The following is an 18,113-nucleotide window of genomic DNA, read 5'->3' on the forward strand; positions in this document are numbered from 1 at the left end:
ATTATCAGGCTATTGGTGATCTATGGTCTTGATCTGAGATGAACAGACAACAATTAGATACTGGAACTCTACTGAATGAAAATGCATGTGGTGAATATTTAATAGGCAAATGTGAACTTTCATTCAAGATGCAGTGCCTAAATAGAGAAAGCTGCTGAAGGGGCTAAAGGAAATCTTAACAGAGTTCTCCTGGCAAGAGAGGCAAACTGCGCTCACATGCACTGTTCTGTTTCATACACAAACTGGATTAAAAAAATCTCAGATGTTCATTCTCTTACCTATTGACTGAGTCTATACCACGTGTCACACGTTGTACACTGGCGCTCTCAAGGAACTTATATCCTATTAATATTTGTATTCCAAGCACATAACAAAGTTGTTGGCACAAACTAGACACTCAATACAAGTTGCTCTGGCTGATCACAGCAAAGAGCTGGCTGAGAGGCGATTTCTGTGATCACTTACAGGTGCCTTCTGATTTATGTGAGCAGCCTAGTACTGCTCCTGAAGTCTTGAGGGAAAACGCTCTAAGCAGAGTCGGTCTGGTCACCCAGCTACAGCACAGCGCTTTACTATGAGGGCTAATTTAATGTTCTTCTTAATACATGCAGCCCGCTTCCAATCAGCACATTTATCATACAGGCAGAGTGTTACTAGGAAATGTTTTTCGGGGCTGGAGCTATGGTCTAGAGGGTAAAGCAGCTGCACCCGTTTGAGTCCTGGCTGCTCCACTTCCGATCCAGCTCCCTGCTATGGCCTGGGAAAGCAGTGGAGGATGGCCCAAGTCCTTGGGCCCCTGCACCCGCATGGGAGACCCGGAGGAAGCTCCTGGCTCCTGGCTTCGGATCAGCACGGCTCTGGATGTTGCAGCCAATTAGGGAGTGAACCAGCGGATGGAAGACCTCTCTCTCTCTCTCTCTGCCTTTCCTTCTCTGTGTAACTCTGAGTTTCAAATAAAATAAATAAATCTTAAACAAATGTTTTTCAGGGGATATCTTTTCAGTAAGGTGAAACATAAGCAAAAAGAGTGTAATCTGGGCACGTCAAATCACTACTGACACACTGCTATGGAGTTTACATGGATTTATGTGCTTTCACAGTTAAACAATTAAAGGGGAAGAAAACAGAAAGCTTGTTTTATTTCCATGACTGTCAACTCTTAAGCACAGAGAATTATCTTTTGCAAGTGTAGCATTTTAAAAAATCATCAAGGGAGCCAATGTCATAGAATAAAACTTGCTGGAGTTTTCGCCATAGCATCTAGGAAGTAGCTAATGGGGTCAGAGTGGTGGGGATTACTAACTTCCCCGAATATCTGCACTTCCTCTCTGAACTCAGGTCCAGGCCCCGGAACCCTTGCATAAGCAGGGGCTAAGTAACCAGTTCTGGGCAATGAGGTGTGGTGAGTGGTCCGTGCCCATGCCAAGTTCAGGTTGTGTTCAGAGTTCACGGGGACTTTGCAGCCTTTCCTTCCTCTGCCACAGAGAACGAGTTGCTGGTCTCCGGGTGACACAGGAGAGGGTGGCTGCTCTGTCACCCTGGCTCCTGGAGTGACTAGAAGAGTCTGACGTAAAATAGCAAGCAGCGGGAGCACACTTTTGTGGTGGTACAGCTTGCAGACTTTGGAGAGGTTGAATTCCACGCCATTACCTAACCTTTTCTGAGTAGTTCAGTCAGAGAGGACCCATAGGACTGTCAGGGCCACTTTTTAAAGTAAGAGATAAGATAAAGAGCTCCGTTAATCTGTCAGTAGCATAATTCATATTAAGGATGTTAGCTACCCCGAGGTCTAGCTTTTTAATCACATTTAATCCAGATATCCCATAAGTTTTCCATTTCCTACTAATTCTCCTGTGAATCTTTTTTAAGTACAATATTTAATTTTCAACCATAAAGCTCCCAAGCTTTCTACAAATGATCATTTCCTTAACATCAAATGCCTTGCTTAATGTAACCACACAGATCATGATTTTCAAAAGCATTTTAACTAGAGCAAAAGGTTCCCAATTATGGACTTCTTGTCCTCTAATGGCCCGGCCCGTGCAATCGTCCTCTCTGGACAGGCGTCGCTCACGAGGCAGGAGCGGCGGAGCATTCGTGATTATCTTGACTTTCTTTCCCCCTCACACTGGAGGGAGAGCTTAACCTTGGAGGCCTGGTAGAAAACCGTCACGTCTCATTGAAAGCCCTGGCTGGTAGGCACAAGTTTTCAAGCCACTGACAGTGCTTGGCTCTGGTGAGACGGATTGCAAGGCAGCACACCTGACGTGGTATCTGTAACGTTGCGACAGACACCTGTCCTCTTTCCTCCCGCCGCGTGCTGTCCAAGCCCGCCTCAGACCCTAGCCCCCAGTAAGCCGCCCCAGAACACAGCCGCGGGAACTGGCGATTCTCTTCCAAACTCCGACGTAAATGCCCATCTTTTATTTGGAAATGTCTGTAGTTTCAGGCAGTCCAAGGAAAGAGGCACTGCGCGACAGCGAGTGTAGACAAAGTCCTGAGGAGCGGGTCCGGCACGCAGGTCACCTCCTGGGCGCAGGCTGGAGGCGCTGAGCCCACCTGCCCGCTGTCCAGGCGGCCGCCCCTCGGCGTCCGGTGGTGGCGGTCACTCCGCCAGAACAGGGCACCCCGGCGCGGGCGCTGCCGGCGGCGGCGGACGCGGCGGTGCCTCAGGTGGCGGCCACTGGCTCTCGTGTCCCCAAGCCGGGCGGTAACGCGGCCAAGCGGGCCCCGGGCGGAGCCGGGCCGACGGCGCCCCGCGGCAGACGCGGCCGGAGCGCGGCCACGGCCCTGAGGCACGCGGGGCGGCCGGGCAGAGCTGAGGGAGCGCGCCCACGGAAGCCTCCACACGCGCGGCCCACGAGGGCCCGGCGGGGCGCGGGTGCGCGCGGCGTGCGGACAGGTGACGGTCGGCCGCGGGGGTCGCAGGCGCGAAGGAGGCGCGGGCGGGCCGAGGGGGCCCGGGGGGCGTGGCCGGCCGCGGCGGGGGCTGAGGGGGCCTTGGGGGCGTGGCCGGCGCGGCGGGGGCCGAGGGGGCCCGGGGGCGTGGCCGGCGCGGCGGGGGCCGAGGGGGCCCGGGGGGCGTGGCCGGCGCGGCGGGGGCCGAGGGGGCCCGGGGGGCGTGGCCGGCGCGGCGGGGGCTGAGGGGCCCGGGGGGCGTGGCCGGCCGCGGCGGGGGCTGAGGGGGCCGCAGGGGGCGTGGCCGGCCGCGGCGGAGGCGTGGCCGGGGCCCTGGGGGGCCGGGGGCGCGGGCCGGGGGCGGGGCGGGCCGCGAGGGTCGCAGGCGCGAAGGAGGCGCGGGCGGGCTGAGGGGGTCCGGGGGGCGTGGCCGGCGCGGCGGGGGCCGAGGGGGCCCGGGGGGCGTGGCCGGGCAGAGGGGGCCCGGGGGGCGTGGCCGGCGCCGCTGGAGCTGAGGGGGCCCGGGGGGCGTGGCCGGCGCGGCGGGGGCTGAGGGGCCCCAGGGGGCGTGGCCGGCCTCGGCGGGGGCGTGGCCGGGGCCCCCGGGGCCGGGGGCGCGGGCCGGGGGCGGGGCGGGCCGCGGCGGCGGGGCGGCGCCCCCTCCCCTCCCGCGCCGTGCGCGCCCCCGCGCCGCCGCCGCCCCGCGCCGCTCGCTCCTTCCCGCCCTCCCCGCGGCGCGCCGGCCGCTTCCCCTCAGCCGCTCATGAATATTGAGCGGCCCCCGCGGGGTTTCCCGAGCTCCATTGCGGAAGCCCAGGCTCGCCATATTGTGCGGCGGCGCCGGCGGCCGCGGCGGCTGGGGCGCGATTCTCGCGGCGGCCGCGGCGCGCGGAGCCCGGGCGGGGGCGGGAGCCGGTGAGTGGCGGCGGCGGGAGGCGTCCGCTCGGTACCGCGGGCCGCGGCGGCCGCGGCGGGCCGCTGTGGGCGGCGGGGGCGGGAGGCGGCCTCTCATTGTTCGCGGCGCCCGAGGCCGGGGGGCGGGCCGGGCTGGCGGCCCCCAGCGCCGAGGCGGCGGCGGCCGGGCCTGGCGGCCGGGCTCTGCGGGCCCCGCGGCCGCTCCGCCGGGCCTGAGGGCCGCCACGGGCTGCGGCCCGGACGCTCGGGGCTGGCGCGGGCAGCGGGGAGGCGAGGGCCGCGGCGGTCCGTCACGTGCGGGACTCGGCGCGAGCCGCCGCTTCGTTACGTAACGACCCGCGGGGATGCTGGCGGGGTTGGCGGGTGATGGGTCCGCCTGGCGTCCCCGGTGCCCGCGGAAGGCCGAGAGCCGGAGGTGGCGTGCGCGTCTTCCTGGAGTGCGGTGTGGTCCTTGGAGTTGTAAGGAACTTCGATGGCAGCCGTGGGACTCCGGGGTGGTCCCCTTTGCCCCTGAACTCGCCGCTTGTCACGATCAACAGGTATCCGAGCGCCTCGGCTTGCGCCTGTCCGCGTCGTGCCAGGCCAGCGCGTGGTTCTGGGAGCCTCCATTTTCCAGGGGTAGCGCGGCCGATACGGCCCCTCACTTTTTCGAGGGAATTTTCGTGATTTCCCTCGAGTACCCTTGTGGCATCCGCGTGCGAGGTTGATCGGAGCAGACGGAGGAGGACACGGGAATTGACGGAGGAAAGCCGCCCTGTCAGGTGTTGGCCAGAGAAGCTCCTGGCCCTCAAGTGACTGAGCTGGAGCTTAGGGTAGGCCATGCACACGGCCAGAACGCTGGGCATTCCGCTTCTCTCTGCCCGTGCGGGGCGCTCCCACAGCTGCCAGGTTTGGACAGAAACAGACCCCAGGTCCGCACACGGCTTTGGGATTTCCTCTGTCTGGACCCTCAGTTTGTGGAGTCGGGTGTAGCTCTTTAATCGGATTTACTCATGGTTTGTGTTTGCGTTACGCTGTGTTCCTGGTAGAGGTGGTAGATGCCTAATGGATAATATATAACCACCACAGGTTTCAGGGACGGTCTCGTTTGTACACCTTCACAATGAAGCGTAATTCCTTCCAGCCGAAGTGAGTTAACGTTAACGTGCGCTTTATTAAATTATGGCAGTGTTTCTAGTATGACTTAAAGCACTTCATAGTTTTGCAATGACTCATTTATTAAATTCTGGAAAAACTAACATAAAGTATCACAGTTTGCAGTTTTTACAAAAAAAACCAGGAGGTAATGTACACTCTGGACACACAGACATCTGCAGTTGTTTTTGAAGTGTTTGTTATGTGCTCTGTGCAAGACAGATATTGTCATCAGATACCACTTGTTTAACTTCTCGATTTCTTTACTCAGAAGTCATACAGTGTCCTGGTAACTTAATGACTTCTTTGTGTTTAACTGAGTGGGTATATTGGGGGCACAATGATGTTTACCCTAAAGGTCTGGGTAGCTTGTCTGTTCTCCCACAGGTCTTCTCCTCCTGCCTAACATGTCTGCTAGGTCTTCTGGTGTTTCTTGGTGTGGGGATTACAGTTTGATTGATTGTAGATTTCCTAGAAGTGGTGATGGGACTCTTGGCATTGAAGTAGAGGGTAGCTGTATGTGGTCAAAGGCAGGAGCTCTACGATGAGTCCCTTATGGTGGGTGGCAGGAGGTAGATCATAAACTCGTGCCACTATAAAGTCAGGGACTCGTTGTCCAGTGCCGTACTGTGTGGAGGAACTCCTGTGCACCTCAGGCTCTGAGGGGTGTTAGGCAGGTGAAGTAGGCTAGTGGCGCTGGGCGTGGGGCATGTCTTGTTGGAAGCTGAGCAGATACAGAGACCATCAGAAGCGTTGAGAAAGAATCTTACAGTTTCGATGTGCCTTCTATTTCATGTCCAGAAGGAATTGACATGTTTGCTGCCTCCACGTGTCTGCCTTTTATAATTTTGTAAAACAGGAACCAGTTTATGTGTATTAAGTACAAGAGTGAAGAATTGTTTTTGAAATAAGTCTCAGATTGTCTCATGAGAGCATACTACTAAGTGAAAGAACAAGCTAAATGAAAAACGTCTAAGCGTTTTGGTCATTTGTTTTCAACAGATGTGTTGCTTATGGGCTCTCATGTGATAGAAATTTATTTTTGTGCCGTAGAGTTGTATTTTATGAAGAGATTAGATTTTAAAGTCAGTGTGTAAAATTGAAATCATAGGTACCAAGAATTATATTTGAAAATCCCTTAGGAAGGCAGAACGACGTACCAGTAATTTCAGCTCTGCTTTAGTGTTGGAACAAATAGGTGTTTCTTTCTTTGCGTTTCGGGGCCATGTTAAATGACAGCAGAAGAAAAAGTCTTCAAATACAAGAACCACATTCTGCATGGTCTCCAGCCACACCGGGAGAAGCATGTGGGCACTGAGACTGCTCAGGTACAGCTGCCCAGTGTTCCCAGTCACACATCTCCAGGAGGTCGATGGGTGGGTGGGTGTGCTCTGACTGGCCCTTTCCAAAGCCAGATAGTTTAAATCACAAAAGTTGTACTTTTTATGCTGCAACTTAGAAGCAAATTTAGAGGATTTCAAGTTACCCTTTGTGAAACAAATTTTGTCTATAAAAAAAAATCCAAGTTTTGTTTACAAAGCAGCAAGATATCTCAGAGAACAGTAAGAATCAGTGCATTTAGTACTGCATTAGGGTCCAGATGAGAAAAGGGAACTTCAGGGGGACATTGGGTAAAGGAGATTTAATACAGGGAGCTGATCAGGGGAGTTTAACTAGCAGGAAGGGAGCATTCCAGTAGGCAGAAGCGAGGAGCTCAGTCGAGCTGGGCCTTGACGAGGTCTGCATCGCTTAGCTGCGTGTGCGTGTGCAGGATGTGAAAGTTGGTTCTGGAAGTTACCTAAAGGAGCGCGAGGCTGGAACTAGTTGCTGCTGCCAGGCACAGGGGCTGCAGTTGCTGCTAGTAGGAACTGGAAGTAGTCCCCTCACTCTCCTTCTGTTTCCTAGTCTTCATTTACTTATAAATCAGAATTATAGAGAGAGAATGAATCTTCGAACTGCTGGTTCACTCTCCGAATGCCTCCCGGAGCTAGGAGCTTCTCCCAGGTCTCCCACCTGGGTGTTGGCCCAAGCACCCGAGTCTTCCTCTGCCCTCCTAGGCACACTAGCAGGGAGCTGGATGGGAAGTGGAGCAGCTGAGACTCAAACTGGTGCCCATGTGAGATGCCGGCATTACCTATAGCACCGGCCCCCGTTACTACTTTCATGGGCAACAACTGATAGAGACTTGTCTGGCAAAGGAGTTGGTGGGGTTTGCACAGTGTTAGCTGTAGCCACAGAGAGTCAAGTCTAGAAGAGTGGTTTCAAAGTTGAGAGATGATGTATAAATGACCTGCACAGAGAGTAAAGATTTAAACATAGTAATTTAAATAGGGAATCCTGTTTTCACATTGCCTTTCTAAAAACATCGATGTTCCACACTTCCTGGGCTATGGATTAGGTGAAGAAAAATGAGGCAAGGTCTCTGTTCTCAAGAACGTTACAGGCTAGGAGGGGATGACAAATAACAGCAATGTGATAAACACAGTAACTGATAAGTGGTGTGTTTTGGGAATCCAAAGATGGGGCAGTGAACTTGCCTTAGTCAAACTTAATGACTGCTGTTTTTATCTCATGTCCTGATCAAATCCATCTTTATTCTTCCTGACTGCTCTATTCAGCTCCAACTCCTGTCAAAGCTGTTTCTCTGAGATGTTTTGATTTTGTCACATCAGAGTCATTATTAAGCATTTTCTGTGTTTTTTCATTTAGTTTATAAACACCATCACATTCTCTATACTTTTAGTCTAGCCTAGTACTGTGCATGTAGATTTTATTTTATTTTTTAAGGATTTATTTATTTATTTGAAAGGCAAAGTTACAGAGAGGCAGAGAGAGAGAGGCTGTCCATGTGCTGGTTCACTCTCAAATGGCCGCAGTGGATGGAGCAGGGTCAGTCTGAAGCCAGTAGCCAGGAGCCTCCCCCAGGTCTCCCATGCGGGTGCGGGGGCCCAAGGACTTTTGGGCCATCTTCCATCGCTTTCCCAAGCCACAGCAGAGAGCTGGATCGGAAGTGGAGCAGCCAGGACTTGAACTGGTGCCCATATGGGATGTTGGAACTGCAAGCAGTGGCTTTGCCTGCTATGCCATAGTGCCGGCCCCACACATAGATTTTCAAGAAATATTTGTGTTTGCAGTAGAAAATGGTGGTAAAATTTTAATCATTAATTTTGTAGATATTGTCTTCTTTTTCCAAGATCATTAGAAAAAAGTTTGGGTAAAGTGTTACTGGTTTTATAGTTAGGAGAATTGAAAGGGTAAAATAGGCCGGCGCCGCGGCTCACTAGGCTAATCCTCCGCCAAGCGGCGCCGGCACACCGGGTTCTAGTCCTGGTCGGGGCACCGATCCTGTCCCGGTTGCCCCTCTTCCAGGCCAGCTCTCTGCTGTGGCCAGGGAGTGCAGTGGAGGATGGCCCAAGTCCTTGGGCCCTGCACCCCATGGGAGACCAGGATAAGCACCTGGCTCCTGCCATCGGATCAGCGCGGTGCGCCGGCCGCAGCGCGCTACCGCGGCGGCCATTGGAGGGTGAACCAACGGCAAAAGGAAGACCTTTCTCTCTGTCTCTCTCTCACTGTCCACTCTGCCTGTCAAAAAAAAAAAAAAAAAAAAGAAAGGGTAAAATAATCAGTTTGACCTGTATAGTACCGATAAATGATCTGTGAGACTTCGAGTTTTATATTCTGGAACCAACTATTTTCACATGAATTCTTTTGGTGGCTAAATAAAATCCTTGCCTACCTCTTTTATTTTTTATAATCTAATGCTTTAAAATTTCACAGTGATTTCTGAGTGGAAGGGAGACAGGTCCCTCATTTTCTTTTCTTTCTTTTTTTTTTTTTTTAAGGAATTTATTTATTTATTTGAGAAGTAGAGTTACAGGCACTGAGAGGGAGAAACAGAGAAAGGTCTTCCTTCCATTGGTTCACACTCCCCAGATGGGGAGTAATGGCTGAGCTGCGCCAATCCGAAGCCGGGAGCCAGGTGCTTCTTCCTGGTCTCCCACATGGGTGCAGGGGCCCAAGGACTTGGGCCATGTTCTACTGCTTTCCCAGGTCATAGCAAAATGCTGGATTGTAAGAGGGGCATCCGGAACTAGAAGTGACGCCCATATGGGATGCTGGTGCTGAAGGTGGAGGATTAACCTACTGTGCCATGGGGCCATAGGGCCATGGGGCCGGCTCCAGGTCCCTCATTTTTTTTTTTTTTTTTTTTGACAGAGTGGACAGTGAGAGAGACAGAGAGAAAGGTCTTCCTTTACCGTTGGTTCACCCTCCAGTGTCCACTGTGGCTGGTGCACTGCGCTGATCCAAAGCCAGGAGCCAGGTGCTTATCCCGGTCTCCCATGGGGTGCAGGGCCCAAGGACTTGGGCCATCTTCCTCCACTGCACTCCCGGGCCATAGCAGAGAGCTGGCCGGGAAGAGGAACAACTGGGACAGAATCCGGTGCCCCAACCGGGACTACAACCCGGTGTGCCTGTGCCGAAGGTGGAGGATTAGCTTATTGAGCCGCGCGTGCCAGCCCAGGTCCCTCATTTTCTAAAATAAAACAGCATCCTGCAGTTTCTTTGTATAGTGCTCTTTTCAGGTGTCCACTTTGTATCTGTTTTCCCCCTCCCCGTACAGATTATTGCTACCTGTAGTAGTGATCCTCAGACGTTGACATGTGCAGCGCTGTACTGTGCTTCAGAGGACTGTTCTGCACCAAGCATGCTGCTTCCATTTCAAACCAATAATTCTTCACTTTTTGAGAGATGTCTGCCTCTGTGGTAGTAATTGCATTAAACCCTCACTGTTTACACTGTTTGCCATACAGAGTCTCATTCAGTCCGGGATGCCTGTTTTGGAGCCCAGCCAAATGTTTTATAGAAGGTGTTACTGTATTACAGAAGGGGTAGTGTTGGGTTTACCAGAAGGAGCTGTAGAGTTTAAGGCAGGAGACTAGGCTTCTAGGTCTGGTTCCACTACAAGCAAGTTTCTTCACCTTTTTTCGAGGGTTCTTTTTATTTTTTTAAATCACCATTACTGACCTTGTACACTTTTTTTTTTGGGTAAAGACCTAAAAGGTAACATATAAGGGGTGAATGTGAGGAGAGAAAAAGATTGGTTGATCACTTTGAATTTCCATATGTAAAAGAAAGTTGTTAGATTGGAAACAAGGTTGTGGGAGTTGTGCAAATCTGTTTTTTTTTAGATTTATTTATTTGGAAATCAGAGTTACAGAGAGGGCGAGGCAGAGACCAGAGAGAGAGAGAGAGATGGAGATTGATTGATTGGTCTTCCAACTGCTGGTTCACTTCCCAAATGGCCACAGCAGCCAGGGCTGGGCCAGGCTGAAGCCAGGAGCCCAGAGCTTCATCTGGGTCTCACACATGAGTGCAGGACTTGTGCCATCTTCTGCTGTCCCAGGCATATTAGCAGGGAGCTGGGTTGGAAGCTGAGTAGCCGGAACTTGAACTGGCACCCGTATGGGGGTGCTGGTGCTGCAGGTGGTTTACCCACTACGCCACAGTGCTGGCCCTGTGGAAATGTTACCAAATACCAGATTTTCACAAGTCTGATGGTGTTCCTCCCCTTATCCTGGTGATAAATGTCTTGTTTATATCCTGAGTCGATACGCTGCGTTTTCTTTTTGCATGTAGGAACAAGACCATCCGTGGTTTATGGAAATGACCAGGGCCTGAGGGAGTCATGAAAACACAGATGCTGCTTTTTGGCTAGAAATTACTATTGCAGTTTGTTTTATTTGAGAGTTATCTGTTTCAGGAGGTTTTATTTCCTAAGTGTTTTTTTTTTTGAAAGGCAGAGTTAAAGAGAAAGGGAGAGACAGACAGAGAGGTCTTCCATCCACTGGTTCATTCCCCAGATGGATGCACTCCCATGTGGGTGCAGGGCCCAAGCACTTTGCGCCATTCTCCACTGCTTTCCCAGGAGTTTTAGCAGGGAGCTGGATTGCAAGTGGAGCATCCGGGACTCAAACCAGCGCTGATAATGGGATGCTGGCATTGCAGGCTCTGGCTTAACCCACTGCACAAAAAGTCTGCCCGAGTCTCTACTTTTAGTAATATGCCCAGCAAGGTTGAACATGTTGCCTGTTTAGTTTTAGTTTTATCCTTGATCTTAACATTTTTAGTTCGCATATTTGTGAGGAGAACAGAAAGGTGCTTTTTATGGCTATGAGATTCTGTCTCTTAGGAACAACATTTCCTCATGTGGCTGTAAAGTAACAAAAATGTTTTGCTAAAGGCTCTCAGATGTTTCCAATTTAGTACTGCCTAAAATATTAAGACTAAATTTCTCTATTCTTAATGTTATAATTATTATCATTTCGTTGAAATACAAGTCTCGAGGCCAGTGCTGTGGCGCAGTGGGTTAATGCCCTGTCCTGGAGTGCCAGCATCCCATATGGGCGCCATTCGAGACCTGGCTACTCCACTTCCAATCCAGCTCTCTGCTGTGGCCTGGGAAAGCAGTAGAAGATGGCCCAAGTCCTTGGATCCCTGCACCCACGTGGGAGACCCGGAAGAAGCTCCTGGCTCCTGGCTCCGCATTGGTGTAGCCAATTTGGGAGTGAACCAGCGGATTGAAGACTTCTCTCTCTGTGTATAACTCTTTCAAGTAAATAAATAAATCTTAAAAAAAAAAAAAAAAAAGAAATACAAGTCTCGTTTTCCAGTTTGGGTTAGCCAATGATAACTTATTAGTCTAGCCTCTAAGAATTTTTCTTTTTCCTGGAATTCTCCATTGCCTTTAAAAATCTAATATTAGTTATATAAAAGTATAGATAATGTTATCAAAATCAGTTTAATTTGTTCTGAAACCTTTTGGGTATTCTGTTGGTATAATTGGTTTAGGAAAATTAAGACAATATTGGTGTGCTTGTGAGAAAAAATTTAAAGGACTAATTATCCACCATTCATCAATGGATTGATTTTAGTTAATTTCAATGTTTAATATGCTGTATAGTACCTTCAGGAGTAGTCTAAGAGCTAAGAATGGGGAAGTCTATATTAAGCAAATTGTCTCTAAATAATTTTCAGTAGCTTTATTTTAAAAATTATCTTGGAAATCTTAAACAGAAATAATCTATGCTTATGGGGCTTTTGGGGAAATACATTTTTGTTTGGTTTAAAACATAGTTACATTTTATATACAGATCTAAATTTATTTGTTTTGAAATTTAACTTCAGATATATCATATATATAATTTAACTTCAGATATATCATGTAAACATTTGTATGTGCCCAGTTTGGTGACATTTTTAATGACTGCATAATATTAGAAGTGGATGGATATACTGCAGTGTGTTTAACCACTTCTTTGTGGTTGACCAAAAGGCTCCTTTTAGCTTTGTATTTCTGTTATGGTAGGGAGGTCCAGTGTCCATTGTGGCAGTGGGGTAAAAGTAACCAAAGGAGTACCTGTCGTCTTCATCTGTTCACCTTCCAAGTCTGAAACTGTCTTTGATGTAGCTTGTCGTGCAGTGTGGCTGAAGAAAACCAAGAAGGAGAAGCTAACTTGTTCCTCCATTTAGATTTGGGAATTCTTTTTCAGATTGTGTAGAACAGCTGTTCTTGGCCTTCAGCCCAGGGATCTCGAAAGATCCATGCTTAGACACTCTGAACAGTGTGTGCATATGCTCTTGTATGTTGTCTTGTCTTGCCAGAGGTGAGAGTTTCTCATGGGAGGTTTTTTTTTTTTTTTTTTAGTTTTAATTTATTTTATTTGAAAGGGAGACTTAGAGACAATGACAACTTTTGACCTTCCACCTGCTGATTCATTCCCCAAATTGCTGCAGTGGCCAGGGCTGAAGCAGGCCAAAGCTCAGAGCTTCATCTGGGTCTCCCACGTGGGTGGCAGTGGCTCAGGCATCTGGGCCATCTTCCACTGCTTTCCCAGGTGCATCAGCAGGGAGCTGGATCACAAGTGGCGCAGTTGGGATTCAGTTGAGCACCTTATATGGGATGTGAGCGTTGCAGGTAGAGGCAAACTCGTTACGCCACAATGCTAGCCCCTCTCATTGGATTCTAAGGAGAACATGGATTCCAAAAAGTTAATAAGAACCATAGACTTAAAGGATTTTTGTTGAAAAGTGGAGATAGAGGGAAAATTATGAGAAATACTCAAAGCAGTCTCTATTGAATTAATATTTGTTTAGCAGTGTGGAATCAGTTTTGCCTAAGATAAAATGGATTTTGTTACTTGTTCTACTATTCCTTTGTATGGCATTATTTAGATTTTTCTCTTTTTGACATTGATTACTTGAAGAAGAACTCACATTAAGATGATGAAAGCTTGGTTGTTAATAAGTGACCTTGCCATTTAATAGACTTTAAAACATGCATTTTTTTTTTTTTACTAATGTTTGACATTCTTTTTCACAGCATAGATTTTTTTTATGCTATCACCTAAATCCTGCTCACTTTATAAAGACATTTATTTTTTTTTTTTTAAGGATTTATTTATTTGAAAGTCAGAGTTAAACAGAGAGAGGAGATGCAGAGAGACAGAGAGAGAGAGGTCTTCCATCTGATGGTTCAGTCCCCAATTGGCTGCAACGGCCAGAGCTACACCAATCCGAAGCCAGGAGCCAGGAGCCTCCTCCAGGTCTCCCATGTGGGTGCAGGGGTCCAAGGACTTGGGCCATCTTCTATTGCTTTCCCAGGCCATAGCAGAGAGCTGGATCGGAAGTGGAGCAGCTGGTTCTTGAACTGGCACCCATATGGGATCCCAGCGCTTCAGGCCAGGGCATTAACCCTCTGTACCACAGCACCGGCTCCTGGTTTGGTTTTGTTTTGTTTTAGGTTTATCTTGAAAGTCAGAGGGAGAGACAGAGAGAAAGATCTTCCATCTGCTGGTTCACTCTCCAGATGGCTGCAATACCAGAGCTGGGCCAGGTTGAAGCCAGGAGCTTCAGCTGGGTCTCCCTCATGGTTGGCAAGGGCCTGAATACCTGGGCCATCTTCTACTGCTTTTCAAAGTCACTAGCAGGGAGCTGGATTGAAAGTGGAGCAGCTGGCACACAAACTGTCGCCTCTATGGGATGCTGCTGGCATTGTAGGCGGTGGCTTTACCTGCTAGGCCACAATGCCTGTCCCCGAGACATTAGTTGATTTCCAATATTTATATAAACTGTCCCAAATTGTTACTACTTTTGTGAACTTAAAGATTATGCTAATTTTTAGATTCAACTTTAGGTTTGAATTTTAGCTGTATTGGACTTTTCTATCTTTAAAGAGTATGTTTGTTTTTCATGCTTTCTCTTCCAAGTACTTGGCTTTCTTTTAGCCTTTGAAACTTCTAGAGCTACTTCTGCCAATATTATTCTGATGCAAGTTGCAGAACTTGGGAGACAGGAAAGCCAGAAGAAAAAGTGATTAAATTGGTTTGCCTTTTAGAATTGTTCCAAGAACCTAAAGTGAGAATGAAGGTCTCTTGAATCTCAGTGTGCCTACCACAGTTCCTCAAAGCTGTTTTTCTGCTTTGCTACAAAGCAGAGTCTACCCTGTGTGACAAAGGCACACCAGAAACGTGTTTTCCACTCTTCTGTTCTTGGGTGTGCTGTCTTCAAATTTTTTTTTTTTAATTGTGCTTAGGGTAATAATAGGAGGTGAGATAAAGAGGTGAAAAATACCACAAATCTCTCTAGCAACTCTGTGTTACCTTCTAGAACATAATTTTTACATTATTCTAGTTGTAGCATACTTGCAACTTAACGGTATCCCTTATCACTCTCCCTTATAAGTATTCCTAGTCATTGCAAATAGTGTTGATGATTGTTATTTTTAACGACTGACAAAATTTCCAAGTTGTACTGAACATCTCCGTGTTAATGGTATTATTACTATGATAATAATAGTAGTAATAATGGTATGAGAGGCCTTCAGAAAGTTCCTGTAAATGGTATAAGGAAAAACTATGCATGGTTTTCAAATTTCTTGTTCCAAAATAAACTTAACTTTTATTTCCACTTTTCCGTGGACTTTATGAGTACCCTTATGTGTTGGGAATGGTGAAGAGCAGCTCCCGTTATCAGACCTGCATTTAATTCTTGTGTCTGACATGTACCATGATACCATTAAGCAGCTTGCTTGCTTGGTTTCTTAGTGATCGTTTGGCTCAGTCTCATTCTGAGATAAATATCTTACTCCCTATTTATTAAATTTATTTATGAAGTGAGGGCAGTAACACTATTTACTTATGGAGTTAGAATTAAAGAAGATTTCGGCCGGCGCCGCGGCTCACTAGGCTAATCCTCTGCCTTGCGGCGCCGGCACACCGGGTTCTAGTCCCGGTCGGGGCACCGATCCTGTCCCGGTTGCCCCTCTTCCAGGCCAGCTCTCTGCTGTGGCCAGGGAGTGCAGTGGAGGATGGCCCAAGTGCTTGGGCCCTGCACCCCATGGGAGACCAGGATAAGTACCTGGCTCCTGCCATCGGATCAGCGCGGTGCGCTGGCCGCAGCGCGCCTACCGTGGCGGCCATTGGAGGGTGAACCAATGGCAAAGGAAGACCTTTCTCTCTGTATCTCTCTCTCTCTCACTGTCCACTCTGCCTGTCAAAAAAAAAAAAAAAAAAGGCTGACAAGAATTAAACAAGATTTCATATAAAGTGGTAAGCTACTCTGTGAATATTACCTATTTTTTTAAAGATTTATTTATTTGAGAGGTAGAGTTATAGACAGTGAGAGGGAGAGACAGAGAGAAAATTCTTCCTTCTGTTGGTTCACTCCCCAAGTGGCCACAACTGCTGGAGCTGTGCTGACCCGAAGCCAGGAGCCAGGTGCTTCTTCCCAGTTTCCCTCGCGGGTGCATGGTCCTTGGACCATCTTCTGCTGCTTTCCCAGGCCACAGCAGAGAGCTGGATTGGAAGAGGAGCAGCTGGGACTAGAACCGGCGCCCAAATGGGATGCCGGAGCTGCAGGCGGAGGGTTAACCTACTTCGACACTGCGCTGGCCCCACCTATTATTAATAGCATTATTTCCTAGGACTGAGATTACTGGGTCAAAGACCATGATTTAAAAAAACACCTCTCGGGGCTGGTGCTGTGGTGCAGCGGGTTAACACCCTGGCATGAAGCGCCAGCATCCCATATGGGCGCCAGTTCTAGTCCTGGCTGCTCCTCTTCTGATCCAGCTCTCTGCTGTAGCTTGAGAAGGCAGTGGAGGATGGCCCAAGTCTTTGGGCCACTGTGTCTGCTTGGAAGGCCCAGAGGAGGCTCCTGGCTCCTGGCTTTGGGTTGGCTCAATTCTGGCTATTTTGGCCATTTGTGGAGTAAATTAGCTGATGGAGGACCTCCCTATAACTCTTTCAAATAAATAAAAATAAACATTTCAAAACAAAGCAAAAAGTCTATAGAAATGAATTGTTTATCTACTTTTCAAATGGGTTGTTACAGTTGTTAGGAGAATGTGGACCTATAAGCTTTCAACTCTTTGCTCTCTTATTTCTCTTAATCTAATTATTGTTTTAGATTACTCCCTTACCACAAATTTGACTTTTTTTTTTTTTTTTTTTTTTTACAGAGTTAGAGAGAGAGACAGAGAGAAAGGTCTTCCTTTCTGTTGGTTCACCCCTGAAATGGCCGCTACTGCTGGCGCTGTGCTGATCCGAAGCCAGGAGCCAGGTGCTTCCTCCTGGTCTCCCATGTGGGTGCAGGGCCCAAGCACTTGGGCCATCCTCCACTGCACTCCCGGGCCACAGCAGAGAGCTGGACTGGAAGAGGAGCAACTGGGACATAATCCTGTGCTCTGACCAGGACTAGAACCTGGGGTGCCGGCACCGCAGGTGGAGGATTAGCCTAGTGAGCCGTGGCGCCGGCCACATTTGACTTTTCTACGGATTATGCCCGTCTCAGAGAGATAGAACCTGTGAGTCTGTTTTCGGCCTTGCGGAGGTGTTGCTGTGACTTCATACGTCATTACTTGCTGCAGCTCACTCCAGCACGTGGGCATGCATTTCCTATTCCAGGAAAGAATAACAACCTTGGTAACTGATTTTCCAGTTACAGACTTCTGGCTAGGCATTTGTTCAGTAGCTAAGATGCAGTTGGGAGGCCCACGTCTCCTGTTGGCATATCTGAGTTCCAGACTTGGCTCAGCTCCGTATTCCAGCTTCCTGTTAATGTGCACCCCGAGAGGCAGAGGAATTCCTGCAGTTCTTGTCTTCTGCCTGGCTCTGCTGGCTGTTGCAGGTATTTGGGGAGTGAACCGATCGGTACAAGTTCTCTCTGTCTTCCTCTCTTTCTGCTCCCCCCTCCCAGAAGAAAAAGAAAAGTTGTTGACTTTTGTTCTGGCATGTGAGGCCCTGCAATATGTGTAATAGACTTCTCTATGCAAATAGATTGAAATGTTACTATAAGAAGTAGAAAAGGGGTCAGCGCTGTGGCGCAGTGGGTTAACACCCTGGCCTGAAGCGCTGGGATCCCATATGGTTGCTGGTTCTAGTCCCGGCTGCTCCACTTCTGATCCAGCTCTCTGCTATGTCCTGGGATAGCAGTAGAAGATGGCTCAAGTCCTTGGGCCCCTGCACCGGCATGGGATACCTGGAAGAAGCTCCTGGCTCCTGGCTTCAGTTTGGCGCAGCTCCGGCCATTGCTGCCATCTGGGGAGTGAACCATCAGATGGAAGACCTCTCTGTCTCTACCTCTCTCTCTAACTCTGTCTTTCAAAAAAAACCAAAACGTAAAACCCAAATTGGCAGATGAGAACTGGGAGGTAAAGTGCTGATATGAATAAGTCTTGTCAGAGGGACAAAAAATTAAGAATAAGGAAACTGTGGCTGGTGTTTTGTCATAGCAGCAGGTCAAGCCACTGCCTATGACACTGGCATCCCATAAGTTTGTTTTTTTTTTTGACGGGCAGAGTGGATAGTGAGAGAGAGAGAAAGGTCTTCCTTTGCCATTGGTTCACCCTCCAATGGCCGCTGAGGCTGGTGTGCTGCGGCCAGTGCACCACGCTGATCTGAAGCCAGGAGCCAGGTGCTTCTCCTGGTCTCCCATGGGGTGCAGGGCCCAAGCACTTGGGCCATCCTCCACTGCACTCCCGGGCCATAGCAGAGAGCTGGCCTGGAAGAGGGGCAACTGGGACAGAATCCGGTGCCCCGACCAGGACTAGAACCCAGGGTGCTGGCGCCGCTAGGCGGAGGATTAGCCTGTTGAGCCACGGCGCCGGC

General features: G+C 49.4%; 1 protein-coding gene across 3 annotated transcripts in view; it reads left to right on the forward strand.

Annotated features, from left to right (window-relative positions):
• Positions 1 to 3,722: 3,722 nt before the first annotated feature.
• The window catches only part of RNF2 (ring finger protein 2), a 45,624-nt gene continuing 31,233 nt past the window's right edge, over positions 3,723 to 18,113 (forward strand). Inside the window, exon 1 of one of the 3 annotated variants that reach the window (XM_062211505.1) lies at positions 3,723 to 3,813. The gene's annotated coding sequence lies outside the window, so the exon portion shown is untranslated. Of the gene's footprint in view, positions 3,814 to 4,257; positions 4,353 to 6,135; positions 6,276 to 18,113 lie in introns of those variants that run through there. The other 2 variants (XM_062211506.1, XM_062211508.1) reach the window with 2 other exon arrangements.

This window comes from Lepus europaeus, chromosome 14 (assembly GCF_033115175.1).
Source record: "Lepus europaeus isolate LE1 chromosome 14, mLepTim1.pri, whole genome shotgun sequence".
NCBI lineage: Eukaryota > Metazoa > Chordata > Mammalia > Lagomorpha > Leporidae > Lepus > Lepus europaeus.